The sequence below is a fragment of the Eretmochelys imbricata genome, chromosome 3 (genome assembly GCF_965152235.1).
Source record: "Eretmochelys imbricata isolate rEreImb1 chromosome 3, rEreImb1.hap1, whole genome shotgun sequence".
Classification (NCBI taxonomy): Eukaryota; Metazoa; Chordata; order Testudines; family Cheloniidae; genus Eretmochelys; species Eretmochelys imbricata.
The window spans coordinates 46,949,300-46,964,885 of record NC_135574.1 but is presented as its reverse complement, the minus strand read 5'-3'; the positions used below and the strand labels follow the sequence as shown (position 1 = coordinate 46,964,885).

Here is a 15,586-nt window from a genome sequence, read left to right as displayed (position 1 = left end):
TCACTATAGCGAAGGTCCAAGACTCATCATAAGCTCCTGGACATTTTACATGCTTCAGCTTCTGCACCTTCAGCCCTTCTTGTGAATCTGGCTTTATTAGAACTTGCTAAGACTATCTGGCAGACTCTGGCTACAGCATCCACTACCTGTAAATGTGCCAACAAAAATATTATGTTCTAGCCAAGTACTCAGAGTTTTTACTGAATTCTCTGCTTGTGGAAACAGTAGATAAGTGTGATAGACAGCACAAAACAAAGTCCTCTCATTACAGCAAGGAGCAGAAGTGACTTCATCTCTTCAGTTGCAAGAGTTACTCCTCTGTAACATTGCATTTCAAACCACCAAGTGCTCAGCCTTGTTTTGACATATCTGAATTACAATAAATTCAACACCTTTATTGTGTATTTGCCAGAGGAACACTGCAAACAATTTAAGGACATCAATGAAGGGCAACTCTTAATGAGAACATTATTACAGTCCTCCTTATATGCAGCTGATATGGCAGCCTGGTCCATTTCCACCATGATCACGATGTGACAACCATCTTGGCGCTAGGTGTCCAGTTTCTTTTGGGAACCGCAGAATACTGCTGAGGACCTCCCTTTGGATGGCCACAAGTATTCTCTAAATCAACTGATGAGTTGCTTCAAATTTTGAAGGACTCGAGGACTACCCTTAGATCCCTCAAAATGTATACACCTGCAAATAAAAGAAAATTTAGCAAGTCTCAAATATCCCATTGATCTTCCCAATTCATTTCTCGAATTTCCACAGGCCACATGAACAACCAGCCAAGAGACCAAGATACTCAAAGAAGCCAACCAGCTGCCACAGCTACTTTATCCCAGCCATCCGTATCAGCTAAATGACAATTTTGATGGCTTGGTTGAGAGCCTGAACCATCTTCTGCACTATCCTCCCCTCCTCCACCACTCTGGATACAGCCTGCATGGGAGAGAACAACATCCAACAAATGGGCTTTGGAAGTAAACACATCCTGTTATTCATTCATTTTGCCTCCATCTCTCCCACCCAACCCCTTTCCATGTCCCTTGTCAGGGATTCCTCTAACAATCATTTGCTGAGATCGGAAGTCACTACTCTTCTACATGTAGGGGCTATAAAACCAGTTCAGTCTAGCACTAAGGGGTACCTTCCTTATTTCATGGACAAGGCCCGGGTCATTTTAATTGCACTGACTTGGACAAGATAAGCTTGGTATCCTTACCTCATTAAACTTGCTTTTCATCCACCAGTGAAACTTCCAATCAGTTACATCTGTTGTCTCAACATGCTGGTCAGACACTTCAATCCAATCTCGCAGTTTGACTCCAGTTCCTAAATGGTATTCATGAGACAATGGCTCTATCAGGCTGTAGCACCTCCTTGAGGTGTAGCTTAAAAAGACTGGATTTTTCACATACCTGAAATTGTAGAATTACCCAATCCCCAGGAAAATTTATTTAATATATGTTGTCCTACTGAAATTTTCCACAGAGAGTTGTTAATTTTCATTGTTAGTTTTCATTTCAGTAGTCGGCGGGGGGGGGAAGGGGGGGGAGGATAGTGGAAACACATTTTTAAACTAGCTCTAGTTATTACATTTTAGGACATTCCCGAATCATATCAGCATAATAGCTTAACCTGCTGCATTTGCATGTTTATATATTTTATTACACCATTTCTATCAAGACTAATGTGATTTAAACCCTATTCTTGTACACGCATGTGAACTGTAAATGCCCAATGCATTTAACTCTCAGTTTCTTATTTATCAGAACGAAACTTCTGTAACAAGTGATATTTCCAGATTTATAAGCCTACAGAGACTATATCAAATCTGCATTAAGAAGCTTAAATTCCAATTTACATCTGTCAACCATTTCCCCCATTGAGGAAAATGTCTGGTACTTCATTTAGGTGAAAGAAAAAAAAAGAGACTGATTTATGCAAACCTAACCTATAACCATTAATTTAAATTTCCACCAATATTGAAATAAATCTATCATTCCTAGTAAAATGCCTTGTATCTTTCAGTTTATGATGTTACGCACACAATATATTACACCATATAAATATGAATCCAGATTAATTTTTGTTTTATAGCTTCTGATATCTCAAAGAAATTGCCATCGTTCACTGGGAGATAAGACAATATAGCCCCAATTCAGAGTCCAGCTTTTATTTTTTTTTCAAAGTACATTTTCCCCCTGCTAGTATAAATTTTATGGCAGACATATTTATCACACAAATAAGCAACATCTCTTCCTACATTACAGATCAGCCTCTTCATTTTTAAATCTATATGACAAAGAACTGAAAGATTTAGTTCTGCACTAACTTGACAGCATACTGAATGAGGAACCAGATTTGATTTTTCACAACAGAAAGCAAGTTTCAACTTGTTAGAAGTCCACAAACTACTGCTTAAAGATCATATGAGCTTATGGACACCAATTCAGCAAAGCATCTGAACATGTTTTTAGGTCCATCCCGATTCAGCAAAGCACTTAAGCTTGTGCTGCTGAATAAGGATGGACTGCTGAATTGGGACCACAGTGAAGGTAGCCATGGAAATCTGCTCTAATTTCACCCTCTTCTCCTACTCTATATACACCTCTCAACAGCCTGCCTGTTTTGCAGTTGCCATTTAACACCATGGCCAAGCTGCAAGGAAGTACCACTGGTAGCATTTATCTTTAAGAGATGCGTCAAACAGATCCCACTGCTTCTTTGGCAGCAGCACTGAGCAGTTTCTGAGAAGCAGCGGGCTGTCCTCAAATAAAATATATTGTGGAAGAGGGAGAAAACAGAGAGGGAATGCAGAAGAGAAAGGCTGGCAAAAGAGGCATTCTGTAAATCCCTATAGCCTAATTAATATCAATTAATATTAAATAAAGGGAGAGTAATAGCTGCAATTTCCTGCATGTCTAGGGCATTCTATTAAAAATAAAATAACCAACAAAGTGATTTGTAGAAAAAAGAATGTGATAATCTATACACCTTAAAATGGACAATGGACAATGCACAGGTTAACAATCCATTCTTCAGGCTGCCATTTGCTTCACCCTCCCACTTGTTGCAGCATGAATTCATGTTGTTCTGTAATTTAAATGTAACCACTCTTCCCAGGCATGCCTCAAGCCTTCTCACCCAGTGCTTGCTAATCAGAAACCTGTGGCTTCTCTCCCCACCTCACAGGGTTGAGTCCTTGGTTCTTTATTTTGGCACCTGGTGCCCACAGCCAAAGTGACTCCTCTGTGTGCCTGGGACAAAAGGGGTGCCCTCCTTTGGGAAAATGACCAATACTACTATCCTATTTGCCAGGAATATAACCCAGTACATGAACACCACAACAGATTAATACCAGCCCCAACCAATGAAGTGCCACACACAGAATAATATTACACAGGGAATTTAGCTGGGGACAGGACACAGAGGCTCTAGGGAAGGAAAGGATTAAGATTAACAAAAATACTAAAACATCAACAATAAAACATGCTCCTCACCTCCCTACATTCAGCACTGCACACAACCCCCAGCACCCTTCCTTGCAGATGGGACTCTGAGCATAAGCCCTGCAATGAATGCTGCAGGGCTGTGAACGCCGGCCAGTGTAAACAAAAAGAGGAGTTCCCTTATGAGGTCTTCACCCCTGTGTGGGGCAGAGTCCTCTCCTGGCTCCCTGGTCTGTCCTTTACACCAAGATTGAAGCAATATTCAGTTTACTCCGAGTCCCAAAGAATGATTACCCTAGGTCAATTGCACCTTAAACCTCACTCCAAAGACAACAGTTGTAGCCAATTCTATAGGAAATTCTATAGAAATTTAATAGGAAAGGGAAATGAGAGTTATTTAGAAGGTTAAAGCATGTAAACATATACACAAGTAAGTCATAATCTTAATTTTCAAATGGTAATAGAAGCTTTTATAATAAAGGAAGCTTTATCTGTCCTTTAGGGCTAACCCAGGATAAGCAGCTGGAGATCTCTTGCGTATGTCTAGAAAATCTTGTCCCCAGAGTCCAAGCAGCTTAGAGCTTCCTAGTTCCTTTTGTGTGGGATTTTTATCCCCCTCTTGCCACATGCTCTGAGATGCAAACTCAGCTGATGTGAGGAATCCGTTTGCATGACTAATCTTCATAGTGAGGAGCACAGAACAACAAAGTCTTTTTACTCCTGGGGGAATTCTGCATCACTGTGCAATGGAGAATTTTGCAGAAATGAATTTTTTGCATAATTTCCTTTCCTCCCACAGAAATGGGCTGCAGTGCTGCTAGCTGCCACTAGGGACCGCTGGACCTGGCAGAGCCCAGCTCACACATAGAGGACACTGTGAGGGGGGGTGGGGCAGAGGGAGCTAGAGGGTTCCTCACAGTTGCAGTTCCCAGCACGCCCTGACGGAAGGAGACAGTGGTGTGCAGGGAACTCCACACAAGCCTGGGACACAGAAGCAGGCTGTTTCTCCTTCTGGATCCCTGGCCAGTAGGGTGACAGGTGTCTGGGCTGGGGGGGCATGGCTGGGTTCTGGGAGGGAGGGGGCTGGTGGGGTACCATTGGGCTCTGGAGGGGAAGGACTGCAGGTATCTGGGCTAGGGGGGCCCCCACAGCTGGACTTGGGGGGAAGGGTTGTGGGTGTCTGGTCCCCTAGCTGGGCTCTGGGGAGGGCAGAGAAACAGGAACTGGGTTGTCATAAGGGTTTCTTTAACTCTGTACTCCTGGGGGAATTTGTGTGTGTCTGTATTGTTACAGACATACTTGCTCACAGGTATTTTGTAATACATTACCAGAATAATTGGAACTGGAATGATTATGTAGTATTTTTTTGACAAAGAATATTTGCAGAATTTTAAAATATTGTGTACAGAATTTATTTTTTTGGCGCAGAATTCCCCCAGGAGTCCATCTAGTGTTGAATGGACTTTCCTGTTGAGAAGGATATAAGACTGTTGCAGGTCAGCAGTTCACACTATTTAACGTCTCTCTTCTCTCTGGTGATTTACAGAGTCTCAGAGGCTCACAATACAACCACTCAAATATAACCTTATAGTGTGGCATATAGATATTATAAGTAAGACTAATGCATGGAGCAACTCACAAGCATTAAATAAAGTCTACACACTAAAGAGACAAGGTGGATGAGCTAATATATGGACAGAATTTGACCCAAAGAAAGCTATTCCCTCACCCACATTGTATCTCTAATATCCTGGGACCAAACATGGCTACAACACAACACAACATTCTTATAATTTGAATACCTATTTCAATAATACTAACACAGCTGAAGCCAATCTGGTTCACTTGGATGTATTTGTCAGTGTTCATTTGAGACATGGGTACTTTGGCATGAGCTGGCATCTGCCTGCCAACGTCACAATCACTGCACTCCCCAGTGAATTCACACAGAAAAATGAAAGATAAAAGCACCATATCACCCAGAGGCGAACACTTTTCACAAAAGGATGACTCCATATCTGTCCTCTCAGTTCTCAGCCTCAAAGGAAACCTGCACAAACACCTTCAAAAGATGTATCTGGAGCTAAATTCATAACTTTGCGAGAAACTAAACATCATGGACTCAGTAAAGACTGAATTTATGGCTCATTACAGCAGTCTGTAACCCAGTAGCCCACCTTTGTCCTACAGCTGCGAAGGTGTTAACTGCCCACCGCGTTGTGAATGTTCTCTTGCAACATGTTAACTCCTTATGCTTACCAATCTTTTCTGCTTCGTATTTAGCTATGACACTGAGTACCTTTTCCAGACCTAAAGAGGAGCTCTGTGTAAGCTTCTCTCTCACCAAGGGAAGTTGTCTATTAAAAAATTACCTTAGCCACCTTGTCATTCATATTCCAATACACTTAGTTATACATCCTTAGGCCATTTTATACCCATTTATTGATATGTAAATGATTGTAAGGTAGTTTAAGCCAGTGTAATTAGTCTTCAAGAAACTTGAAGAAGATGCAAATGGAAGCAGCAGCGGCCTAATTTAATTTACACATTCTCGCAACATCATTTTAGTTGCTTTTCTTGCTATACCAGCAAGAAAAGCTGAATTACACCAGTCTAGAATCCTTCACACTTAGGGCGGATCTACACTTAAAAAGCTGCAGTGATGCAGCTGCACTGCTATAGTGCTTCAGGGCATGTCTACACTAAAAAATTATGTTATATTATGTACAAGTTATGTCTTCATACAGGTGCTGCAGTAATTAAATCACTTGTGTGTGTCCACACTATGCTCCTTGTGTCAGCGGTGTGCATCCTCACCAGTAACACTTCCACCAATTTAACTGTCAGTGTGAAGCATGGTGGGAAGCTTCTGAAAACCAGTAATAGTCAACGTAAGCAACGCAGGGTCTATACTGACACTGCACTGACCTAACTACATCAACCTAAGTGCTATGCCTCTCACGGAGATGGAGTTATTGTCAGTGTAGTGGGTGAGTTACATCGGTGGGAGCTACGGTTTAGTGTAGACACTTAGGCTACGTCTTCACTACCCATCAGATCGGCGGGTAGCGATCGATCTATCGGGGATCGATTTATCACTTCTTGTCTAGTCGCAATAAATTGATCCCCGAATTGATGCCTGTACTCCACCTCAACAGGAGGAGTAAACGGAGTTGACGGGGGAGCCGCCGCGGTCAACTCGCCACCGTGAGGCCTGCCAGATATGTCGAACTAAGCTACTTCAACTTCAGCTACGCGAATAGCGTAGCTGAAGTTGCATATCTTAGTTCGAACCCCCGCCCCCACTGTAGCCCAGGCCTTAGAGTTCGGTTGACGTAAGCTGCCTTATGTCAATCTAACTGTAGTGTAGACCAGGCCTAAATTGGCATAGTGAGGCAGCTACGTTGGTAGGAGCCAAATTTTAGTGTAAACACGTAGGTTGATGAAAGGCAGCTTACATCAACCTAACTCTGAAGTGTAGACCAGGTCTTAGTGAAGATGCTACTACACGAATGGGAGAGCTTCCCCCATCGGCGTAATCCACCTCCGTGAGAGGTAGTCACTATGTCGATGGGAGAAGCTCTCCTGTTGGCATAGAACTGTTTACACCGGAGGTTAGGTCAATATAACTGCATTGCTCAGCAATGATGGCAAAGAGTGGGTGCGAGTTTCATGTTGGTAAGATCAAGTGAGTCTAACTCAGTTGGTCTAAGGCAACTCAGAGAGATTCTAATGGCTGGTCTACACTAGAAACTTACATCAGTACAGGTTCAGCTCTCATCCACATTCCTGAAAGACATAGATATACTGACCTAACTCTGGGTTTAGACCAGGGGAGGGCAAACTATGGCCCGTGGGCCAGATCCAGCCATCGGGGCTTTCAATTGCCATCAATTGCCAGCCCTGTGGCACAGCAGGGCTAAGGCAGGCTCCCTGCCTGCCCTGGCCCTGCACCACTCCCGGAACCAGCCAGCACCATGTCCCTGCGGCCCCTAGCAGAGGGGAGCGCAGAGGGCTCCATGCACTGCCCTCGCCTGCAGGCACTGCCCCCAGCAGGTCCCATTGGCTGGGGATGGGGAACCATGGCCAATGGGAACTTCAGAGGTGGTATCTGCAGGTGAGGGCAGCGTGCAGTGGAGCCGCCTGCCCCACCCTACCCCCAGGAGCCACTTCTGTGAGTGGCACACAGCCAGGGCAGGCAGGGAGCCTACCTTAGCCCCACTGCACGCTGCTGCTACCCTGGAGCCGCTCAAGGTAAGTGGTGCTGGGCTGGAGCCTGCACCTCAAACCCCTCCCTGCACCCCACATCCCAACCCCCCTGCCTTGAGTCCCCTAACCTCCTACCTTGAGCCTCCTGCTGCACCTCTCCTGCACCCCAACCCCCTGCCCCAGCCCAAAATTCATGGCCCTGCATACGATTTCCCAACCCAGATGTGGCCCTCGGGCCACAAAGTTCACCCACCCCTGGTGTAGACAGTGCTCAGTTGATGAATTCTTCTTTTGACTTAGCTGCTGCCTCTCGGGGAAGTGGATTACCTACACCAATGGGAGAACTGACACCCTCCTCTTGGGGTAGGTATTGTCTACACTGAAGTGCTACAGCAGCAGTGTTACAGCACTGTAGCTATGCTGCTGTAGCATTTTAAGGCCCGGTTTATAGTTGTAAATTAGGTCAATATAACTAGGTCGCTCAGAGGTGTGAAAAATCCACCCCCCTCCCAAGCAATGCAGTTAAACTGACCTAACTCTATGTGACTGGGAGAATTCTCCTGTCTACCTAGCTGCTGCCTCTCTGGTGGGGATCTCCTCTGATGGGAGATCCCCTCCTGTTGGCATAGCCTCTTCATTGAAGAGCTACAGAGTTTTAAGTGTTCATAAGCCGTAAATGTAAACATACTCTAAGGTTATGTCTCCACTATGGCCCTTACAGCGGCACTTACTGCTGTAAGGTCTCCTGCATAGCCACTCTTTGCTGGTGGGAGAGCGCTTTCCTGCTGGCATAATTAAATCACCCCCAATGAGCCTCTCTTGCCAACATAGCACTGTCCACACCAGCACTTTTGTTTCCCCCCCCCGCCCCAACACCCCTGCCTGACAAAAGTTTTGCCAACAAAAGCGCTAGTGTAGACAAAGCCTTAGTTGGTTTAACATGTATACTCAGGCAGCCAGAAGGTGGTGTACATCACACTAACATTAGCAGTCTCTAAACTGTCTTAGATTCATTCTGCCTTATACTTAAGAGGGCAAAGCTGATAAGAAATAATGTGTGAAAATAATTACTTTATTAAAATGGATTATCCTCTACTCAAAATTCCCAAAAGCAATTTAACATATTTATATATTGGTATAGCAGGCTGTGAACAGAGCTGGACAAAAATGGTAAGAATGTTTTGTAAAAGCAAATTGAGAGAAAGATTTTTCTTTCATTCAAAATATTGTGAACATTTTCATTTTTTAATTTAAAAAGATACCTTTTGTGCAGGTCTCGGCTGGCTGTAGGTAGCCAGCACTGGGCTGGTTCTCTGTCTCCCTGATCACATATTAAATCCCACAATAGTTCAAAATCTCTGTGTGCAGTGAGTGGGAGTTGATTAGAGACTCCACAGACTGTGCAGCTCCTCTCCCAGCTCCAAACTCGGTCAACAGTCAAACAGCCCCAAAGTGAAACCAAAACTAACCCCTTTGTCTCTGCAGCAGCCCGTCCCCTGCCACTGAGCAGTCCTAGCGCCTCATTGGCTCAGCAAACTGTCTATATAAATCACTCCATCCAAAGTTTCCACTCCATAATGTCCCCACCCTGGACCATAAGCAGGCTGAGAAATGGTGTCTGGAGACTCTGAAGCCATTGTTGCTATAGTCCAGAGGTTAGGATCTCTAGAAGTACTTGCCTAAACACGTTTGGGGATAAATGTGAGTTTAGCAAACAGGATATAGCAAATTAAGATACACCTTTCCCAAGAGTATCTCTGCAGTTCCTTTGAGGAGTACCCACTAGGAAGGTGTGTGTCATAGTTTCAGGTTAAGTGCACCTGTATTTCCCCTTCTGTGGTCTCAAGAGCACCCACTTAAAGGTTTCCAGCTCCCAGACATCCCCTCTCTTGGGAGGGGACACGTATCTCACAGCCTTTTGACTCGGGTTTTGAAAGCTGCACAGCTCTCTGCCTTACATTGCTAGGTTCCCATCAAGCCAGTCTGCCTAAAAGCCAGAGTCTGTGCTTTGCTTTTTCTCTGAGAGCTATGAAGAGTGTATTGCCAGCAGTTACAAATCATCACACAGCTCCTTTTAAGAACACCTATTTATTCTTAAGGTAAAAGCCACACAGAGAAAGCATATACATATAAAACAAAGAAAGAACTTACACACATGCTCAAAAGTTCACCAAAGGTCACCCACAACTCCAACAAAGGGCTCTGGTAGGCGTCAGTCCTTCAAACCCCACAAATGGGTTTTTCTTGTGGTTAGACATTCATATCAGTCTTTAGATCGGGAACCAGAAGGAAAGCTGGGTAGAGTGGCCCTTTCTTTTAGTTTGGGCTTTTGATCTCCAACCTCTGAGAGCAGATAATCATCAGTCAATGTTCCTCTCAGGGTGTAGCCTCTCCTCAGGGTGTAGCTTCAAAAAGGTTGGGTGTTTTGTTTTTTGGCATAACATAGTTGTCACATTACTCACTATCCAGGGATTCCCCAGGAAGCCCACTTAATACGTATTGTCCCAAAAGTCCATGTTTGTCTAGCACATTTCAAAATAGTCATAAAAATAAAGGGAACCTCTCTGTATACAGTGCTATAAAATCCCTCCTGGGCAGATGCAAAACCCTTTCACCTGTAAAGGGTTAAGAAGCTAAGAGAACCTCTTTGGCACCTAACCAAAATGACCAATGAGGAGATGGCAAGGTTCCTTCCCCACACTGAACTCTAGGGTACAGTTGTGGGGACCTGCATGAAAGACCCCCTGAGCTTATTCTTACCAGCTTAGGTTGAAAACTTCCCCAAAGTACAAACTTTGCCTTGTCCTTGAACCCTATGCTGCCACCACCAAGCGTGTTAAACAAAGAACAGGGAAAGAGCCCACTTGGAGACTTCCTCCCCCAAAATATCCCCCCCCAAGCCCTACACCCCCTTTCCTGGGGAAGGCTTGATAAAAATCCTCAATTTGCATAGGTGAGCACAGACCCAAGGGAACTTAAGAACAATGAAAAAGCAATCAGGTTCTTAAAAGAAGAATTTTAATTGAAGAAAAAAGTAAAAGAATCACCTCTGTAAAATCAGGATGGTAAATACCTTACAGGGTAATCCGATTCAAAACAGAGAATCCCTCTAGGCAAAACCTTAAGTTACAAAAAGACACAAAAACAGGAATATACATTCCATTCATTCAGCACAACCTATTTTACCAGCCATTTAACAAAAGGAAATCTAACGCATTTCTAGCTAGATTACTTACTAACTTAACAGAAGTTCTAAAGAGCATTCCTGATCTGTTCCCAGCAAAAGCATCACACAGACAGACAGACCCTTTGTTCCTCCCCCCCCAAACACTCCAGCTTTGAATGTATCTTGTCTCCTCATTGGTTGTTTTGGTCAGGTGCCAGCGAGGTTATCTTAGCTTCTTAACCCTTTACAGGTTAAAGGGTTTTGCCTCTGGCCAGGAGGTATTTTATAGCTCTGTATACATAAAGGTGGTTACCTTTCCCTTTATATTTATGACAGGGGACAAGATACTTTCAAATCGGGATGGGGGGAACAAAGGGTCTGTGTGATGCTTTTGCTGGGAACAGATCAGGAATGCAGTCTCAAACTCTTAAGTTAGTAAGTAATCTAGCTAGAAATGCATTAAATTTCCTTTTGTTTAATGGCTAGTAAATACACAGTACTGAATGGAACGTGTATTTCTGTTTGTGTCTTTTTTTTTTTTTAACTTAAGGCATGTGCCTACTTGGAAATTCGGCCCTGTATTTGCCCCGTTACATTAGTAAGCTATGACGTACTGACTCTTTAACAGAGCAGCGAACTTATTATCTTCTGTGAATGTCCAGTGGTAAGGGCTCTGTTCACTGATGATTACCTTTTGGCCAAAATCTTGACTGGGAGAGCTTTCAGGAATATGCTAGTGAGGAGGACAGATTGGTGTGGCAGGGAGATGACACACCTTGTTGCCAGCAAACTCTTATTGAGTTAGTGAGGTATCACAGTGACTAACTGCTCTAGGTGTCCCCAGCAGCGTGTTACCATTGTACAGAATGCCTAGAGCCCCATGGTGCAAGACACTGTACAAACACATAGAAAAAGACAATCCCTACCTAGAATAGCTTACACTCTAAACAGACAGGGCAGATCAAGGATGGGAATTAAACAAGTAGTACAGAAGGTGAAATGACATGCCCAAGGTCATAAAACAGGTCAGTGGCAGAACCAAAACTAGAACCCATGTCTCCTGAATCAGAGTTGTGTTCTGCCTGCTGGACTATGCTTCCTCTTTGTGTGTATGACATAAGGTCTTTCCAGGGATACCAGATTTTTCTTAGAGTCTTAAAACTATTTCTCATTTTATACTCCAATCTCTCACATGATTTGTATTAGGATTCTTCCTCACCTATTCTCTTGCTGATGGCCCTCTTTGATTTCCATTTTTGGGTAATGTACAGTTCATCACAGGAAAAATACATGAAACAATTTTGTCATGTGCTTACCACACCAAGCATCTAAATCTGGCACCATGGTTTAAGTACACTGCTATTTTTATTTGTGTGCTTGTATTTTCAGATAAGACTTAAAAGCATTAATACTACGTAACAGTTTATTTCCAGATGTACATCTTTTCCTGACTAGTAAAAAAGTTAAGTCACCTAATGCAAAAGAGTTGCTTTATCTTGCTTTTCCCCTATTTTTAATGTAATGCTGTATGCCCATTTTTCCACAGATTAAAAAAGTCATAAAATCATTCCATGAAATATGGATGAGAAGCATTTAAGCTGCCAGAAATCGCTTGTCTCTGTAATGAACAAAACTTTTCAAACAGTTTGCATAACTGTTCTTATGCTCCTTGTGATGGAAGAAAGTAAATTAGAATTTGAAGACAGGTTTCAGAGTGGTAGCTGTGTTAGTCTGTATCAGCAAAAACAATGAGGAGTCCTTGTGGCACCTTAGAAACTAACATTTATTTGGGCATAAGCTTTCATGGGCTAGAACCCACTTCATCAGATGCAAAAGAATAAATGGACACAAATCTGACATCAGGAATTATGACATTCAAAAGCCAGTAGAACAACACTTCAATCTCCCTGGACACTCAATAATAGACTTAAAAGTGGCAATTCTTTAATAACCAAAAACCTTCTAAAACAGCCTCCAATTAGAAACTGCAGAACTGGAATTAATTTGCAAACTGGACACCATCAAATTAGGCCTGAATAAAGACTGGGAGTGGATAGATCATTACAAAAACTAATTTCCCCATACTGTTACTCAACACCTTCTTGTCAACTGTTTGAAATGGACCACCCGCATTACCACTACAAAAGTGACTTTTCGTTCCTTGGTATTCTACCGTTAATTGAATTGTCTCATTAGCACTGACCCCCCCACTTGGTAAGGCAACTCCCATCTTTTCATGTACGGTGTATACCTTCTACTGTATTTTCTACTCCATGCATCTGATGAAGTGGGTTCTAGCCCACAAAAACTTATGCCCAAATACATTTGTTAGTCTAAGGTGCCACAAGGACTCCTCGTAGAATTTGTAGAGATGCTCAAACAATCCCCAAGGAGAGCCAAATATATGCATTTTTACATGATTTGGTGGGAATCCTCATGGATTGGATTCCAGTCCTACAACTGATAGCATCCAGGAGGAGTGCTAAGCCTGCCCCCACTCCATCAACTTCAGTGGGAATTTGTGTGTGATCAGCAGTCTGCCAGTGAACTATCAGTGACAGAAGCAGGGCCTTAGAGGGTTTATGCTGACTTTCTAAAGGTGTGTTTATTAAAGAAAGTCACTGGCTGGAGGTCTGGAAGCCATGCCTATGTGGGTATCTAGTTGCTCAGACTCTAAGGTGATGGTAGGAGAAAAAAAACTGCCCTCTCCTAAATAACCTACTCCAAAGCTCGAGTCTTTACGAATCTTCTCCAGCTTCTCAAATATTGAAAATTATATTTTGTATTAATCTGTAGCCATTAGTAACACATTTCAATAAACCTTTAACTGGCATGGTTGTGCATCAGATAGTGTCATTGCTATTTATAACCACAACCCAATTAGAGAGCTGCTGGCTTAGATATTTGTTCTGCCTGCCTACATTGTGAACCAAGGATTCAAGCTCACAAAAAAAGAGAAGAGGAAAAAGATGGTCAAACAAAAGAAGGCAACAATACTCCAAATAAATAGACACTATAACAGAATGGAGAAAAACTATGGAACCTGAATACAGATCATCCCTCTGATCTACTAATTAGCCCAACTTGAATGAAAGAGAGCAATTTGGCATTAATTCATTAAATTAAAGTCTCATCTGTTGTTCAAGTCACCTTGCATTTTATTAATCAAATCTGGCTACTACTCTCATGTCCAAATACCAGTCCTTAGCATTAGGGACAGATTTTTCTCTTCTTTCTCAGTGGAAAGCCTTTGAGCCCTAAATAATTCAATTTCTGTCTACCTTTTAAATCTTCTTGTATCAATGATGTAAAATAAAAAAGCCATGCAAAATGATAAACTGAGATTTCACAGACACCTTGTAGGACAAGCCTTGACAGTTACATCTAAAACTATTAGGCTGTAAAAAGCTATTTAAGGATCAGCTTTATTCCCACAGAAACCAGCAGTGAAAGATCAAGCTCCTGGGCCTCAAATCCTGCAACCAGATGTGCATGGACTGACCCCTGTGCTGTCCAGAATCCCACTGAAGTGGGATGCTGGCTGGTCTCTGGGGTCCACCATTGCAGACATGATTACTAGATTGGAGCATTAGATTTTAAGTTTTTCCAAACAGTGACTGTACCTTTCTACATCATACAGCACCTAGAAAGGATAAATAAATAAATGTAATCCTGCTCACTGTTATTACATTTTGGGACACCAACATGACAAATACTTAAATTGCTTGTTTTGATGATCTTTCTGTGGAATTCAGTGGTTTGCCTCATTTAATAATGAATTCCCATATGGAAATGCTGCTAGTGGGTACATAAACCCTGCAAATAGAGAAGTACATTCCAAATTGAGCGTTAAAGTAAAAGTGAATGATAAAATAGTTTTTCTATGCACATGGCATCTTATTAGCGTTGTCTAAGTACATGTGACCCTCTAGGTAATTTCTGAAGGTAAATGATCAGTTTTTCAGCACTCTCGGGTTGCAGAATAAATTAGAACGACAGCCAGACGCTACCAGTAACTTCTCATTCTTCCATGAAGCCCTACGAAAATGAAGGCTAGGATTTTTAAAGGCAGCTAAGGCAGTTAGGCCCCAAATCCAATTGAAATTAAGTGCCCTGGATAAGGCAGCTTGCTTGAATTGGGGACTCAAAAACTACAGAAAGACCAGTAAATCACAGTGGTCAGATGAGTTTCACTATCCACTAGCTGTTCTAAAGGAACAGTAGATGGGCATTTTATTTAAATAGATTATGGATCATGTAGACATCTGATATTTTGTTGTGGTTTTGTCCTAAATATTATTTCTTCCCCAGACATGCAGACAGCCTCTCCTCTAGTCTATTTGGTTATTGTCAATGTAGTGTTTATGGAACATCCCATGTTACCTAAATGTGTAGTAACAAAGGTGAGGTCATCCAGAACTTAAATACATCTGTTTCCCAATATTATCTACCTCTACTATCTATTATCTACTGAGGAAACATGGCTGGCTGGGAGAATAGACACCAAGGATGGACTCAAGCTGGTCTGAAGTAGATTAGGCCATTTATGGTCTTGCAGAAAGGCTTCAAAATGTGATCCAAGTGAATGATGTCATAATGCCTTCGTAAATCTTATGGTAGCCTGAAATAATAGTTCTAAGAGAGGTGTAAACTGGCCCTATTCACCCTAATGTTGACAATCTAAATATCAGCAGCATTAATGATCCCTCTGCTGATCATATTCAATTGAATCAAATTAAGTTGTTTAGCCATC

General features: G+C 42.5%; 1 long non-coding RNA gene across 2 annotated transcripts; it reads right to left on the bottom strand.

The window, feature by feature from the left end:
* Nucleotides 1–398: 398 nt before the first annotated feature.
* LOC144262002 (uncharacterized) lies at nt 399–9,090 on the bottom strand. Of its 2 annotated transcripts, none has more exons than XR_013345482.1 (3): nt 8,930–9,090; nt 1,229–1,424; nt 399–699 (listed from the first exon to the last, which is right to left on the bottom strand). It is a non-coding gene; the product is annotated as an uncharacterized LOC144262002 (long non-coding RNA). The 2 variants fall into 2 exon arrangements; XR_013345481.1 differs by having other exon boundaries at nt 1,229–1,338.
* Nucleotides 9,091–15,586: the final 6,496 nt, after the last annotated feature.